This window comes from Chinchilla lanigera, unplaced genomic scaffold (genome assembly GCF_000276665.1).
Source record: "Chinchilla lanigera isolate Chin_1 unplaced genomic scaffold, ChiLan1.0 scaffold00054, whole genome shotgun sequence".
Lineage (NCBI taxonomy): Eukaryota > Metazoa > Chordata > Mammalia > Rodentia > Chinchillidae > Chinchilla > Chinchilla lanigera.
In genome coordinates, this window is record NW_004955455.1 from 15,975,387 (window position 1) to 15,978,838 (window position 3,452).

Below are 3,452 nucleotides of genomic sequence, written 5' to 3' on the forward strand. Positions count from 1 at the left end.
TACTGTCCCTTTTAATAATGTGTCACTGGGGAGACTCCTTTGCTATTTATTCCGAAGTTTTCCAGTTTATGAAGAGATGCGGTAGTGCAGACCGAGGAGGCTGAGGCGGGAGAGTGCAGAGGTCGGAACCTTGGCGTTAAGAGCTGGGCTGGGCAGATCTGAGAAAGTGTAGACTCGGCCACCTGTTTGTACAGCTCCTGGGGTGACCTGGCCAGCCGGGTGCATAATGCGCACAGGGCAAAGCTGCCAGGCAGACAGCACCTGAAAGAAACCGCCCACCCCACCTCTCCGCCGAGGCAGAATATCTGTCTCCCAGAACCCTCTTGATCGGTGGATTTTTCCAGCCCTCACTCACACCCAGCCTTGCTTCCTACTGCTTTCTCAGACTAGGGCTGCTGGTCCCCATCGGATTTCACACTCAGATTCTGTCTGTGGGCACGGAAGCAGCTCCTAAGTTTGACGCTGGCTCTTTAAAACGCATTCTGGATGTGGTCGCTGGTTTTCAAAAGCAGGGAGAATGTCCCTTCCTTCTCTGACCTCCGTTCCTGTAGAGAGTGGTTGTTTGCCCAGCACCTGACAGTTGCCAAGTGCAATGAACAGAGAGGAGACGTGAGCCCCACCCTCCTGCAGCTCACAAAACAGGAGAGCTGACACTAGACTCTTACCCCAACCGCGCACCGAGAGCCTTCCTGTAATCGCGGTTGGCTGTCTTCCCCACCCCCAGCTCTTTAAGTAACTTTTGACAAGATCATAAACCCTGAGGAGTGCCTGGTAGGTACACAGCACAAACTCATTAAGTGTGGATGGATTTATTCGTCCCTGTGTTGGGGCCAGTCTGAGGGTTTAAGCACCTTGACAGAGCCCCTTGCAGTGACCGTGAATACCACTGGTTATGAGCCCTGCCCAATCCCCAAGGGGCCTTAGACCCTTCTTATTTTTAGTGTTTGTTTTTTTTGGAGACAGGGTCTTGCAATGTAGTTCGGGTTGGCTGTGAACTCACTACATAGCCCGGCTGGCCTTGAACTCATGATGATCCTCCTGCCTCAGCCTCCTGGGTGCTGGGATGATGGACGTGCAACCCTTATTATTACAGAGTCATGAGGCTGGAATGTGTCTCAGCCCTGGTGGCTACTAATTCCAGGTACGTTCAGGTCAGTCCCTAGGCTAGGCCAGCTACTCAAATTTCCAACCAGCCACTGGGGCCCAGCAGGCACCTGACCGGTCCTTTTTTTTTTTTCTTTCTTTCTTTCTTTGGTTTTTTTGAGACAGGGTCTCCCCATGTAGTTCAGGCTGGCCCTGAATTCACAGTGATCCTCCTGCCTCAGCCTCCCAAGCCCTGGGATTACAGGTGTGCGCCACCATGCCCAGCTCACCTGAGTAGTCTCTGCATGAAAGGGCCCAGTGTGGTGAAATTCAGAGAACCTTAGTGTTATGTATCTCTACACTTGTCTTCCTTTGAAGACACTTCTCCCTGTGGCCCAGCACACACACACACACACACACACACACACACACACACACACACACACACACTGCAAGTGGATTCTTAGACACCGGGAACTAATTTCCCTGATAATCCCCTCTCCCCTGCTGCCACCAGAGTCCCTGTCCCCCTTCCCAGATTTGGCCCCGCTCTGAGTGACCCTCTCCCGACCCAGCCTCCAAGAAAAGCTTGGACTTCCCAGTGTGTCCAGCCCCGTGACCTCAGAGGCTCGGGACTGAGGCCTCCGCCGCGCGCCTGTCACCGCAGATCCGATCAGGCCTCGCCGACACCCACCAGCCGCAGCCACATCTCCCTGAGCGCCATCCAGCGGCCACGCGGCGAGGACACCTGTCCGCGGAGCGCAGGGTGCGGGTTTCCAAGGGGCGGCCGTCCCCGCCTCCACCTTCCCCCTGCAATCAGGGCGCCTCCGTCTCTGCGCCTCCTCACCTGCCCCCCTTCTCCGCTTGAGACAGATTCGGGGTCACCTAGCGTTCAAGTCCCCCCTTTTATTTATGCACAACATCTGCACTGGACAGGCCACGCTGAATGAAAAGCGGGGGGAAGACAAAGGTTTTGCGCCACCGCGCCTGGAAACTTCGGCCACGGCTCCGAGGGTTCGGCCGGGCTGGGTCACGCTTGCCGGGGACATGTCAAGTCCTGCCTTTTTAATTCTACACCTATGACCTTATCCGGGCGGGAGTCAGGCGCCTCGACTCCCTGCCCTTACATGCACCATGGACTGGAAAACTTCCTCCCCGAGGCCGGGTGGTGGGTGTCGGTGCCCCCGGGTAGACCGCCTCTGGGAGTGGCAACGTCGCCGTGCGCGGAATCCTAAATGCAGAGGGAGGGGAAATGGCATTCTCCGTACACCCGGAATGTTATCGCTAATTTTTTGGAAAAGTGCCTGTATACACACATATTATATATATTATTGAGCGGGTTAGTGGGAGACTAAAAACATCGAACAACAGCGAGGAGGGGGCCTATGCTCCAATTCCTGGGTAATTTGTAACAGACAGACCTCACTGCTGGGAGAGAGACCGGAGTAACTGCGTAGCTGCAAAATAAATTTAACTCTGTCTATAGTGATCAAATAGGAGTCTGCCCGTGGGGTGTGACTGCGATGCGTCTTTAAATCTGAGATTTAATTTCATGCGCTGGGCTACTTGGAATGCCCGTATGTACACACTTGTGCCCACAAAGAACATTTTAGAAGCACGCGTGTGGATTCTTTTACGTTTAAATAATGCAATGGGTAAAAGCTGAGGGGGCAACTCGGCACGGCTCAGTAAGCTCGCCAAACACGAGGCAGGTCTGACCTGAAGCTCTAGGAGGGTCCTGGCGCTGGGCAAGCCGGTGCCCCTCTCCTCCAGATCCGGTCTGGAGCCGTTCTCTAATAATCCAGCCAAAGGGAATTCCTTCGGCCCCACACGGCTCTGCCACCCAAGGCCTGCCCCTCAGACACCAACGCCCCTATGGTAGAAAATGTTGTCTGTGTCTCTTAAGCCAATCATGACCTACAGGAAAGAGGTCTTTGCTTGACTCCAACAGTTCTAAATTTTGGCTGGAGAAGCCTGCCCGGGTTGCTCACGGCACTCGTTCGCGAACATGAAAGTGAACGCGGCGTCCTATTTTGACTTGTCTGGGAGAAGAACCCGAGCGCCGCGCCGTCCTTTTTCCTCTTCCCTTTTCTGGAAAAGCATCACAGCCGTAGGACGTGGGGAGGGGTGAGTGGGAGACGAAGTCGCTTGGAACGAAAAAGGAATGAAAAGAAAAGGGAAAAAAAAGAAGGAGGCATTATTTACACCTGTGAAGCTGGGGTGGCTGTCTTCGGCCCCAATTGACTTAATTGTAAATCTTTTCCGCATGGCCCCAAGTCCTGGACCCGTCGTCTGGGTTTAATAAGGCGCCCCGCTTGCAGCAGGGCTGGGCTGCGGCGAATCCCGGCCCCACCCCGCCCCCACCCCGC

At 54.7% G+C, this 3,452-nt stretch overlaps 1 long non-coding RNA gene across 2 annotated transcripts in view; it reads right to left on the reverse strand.

The window, feature by feature from the left end:
• Positions 1 to 1,969: 1,969 nt before the first annotated feature.
• Positions 1,970 to 3,452, reverse strand: part of LOC102027490 — a 2,541-nt gene continuing 1,058 nt past the window's right edge. The window contains exons 2-3 of one of the 2 annotated variants that reach the window (XR_001236308.1): positions 3,005 to 3,230; positions 1,970 to 2,314 (exon numbers count right to left, since the gene is read on the reverse strand). This is a non-coding gene — a long non-coding RNA (uncharacterized LOC102027490). Of the gene's footprint in view, positions 2,315 to 3,004; positions 3,434 to 3,452 lie in introns of those variants that run through there. The other variant, XR_001236307.1, reaches the window with a different exon arrangement.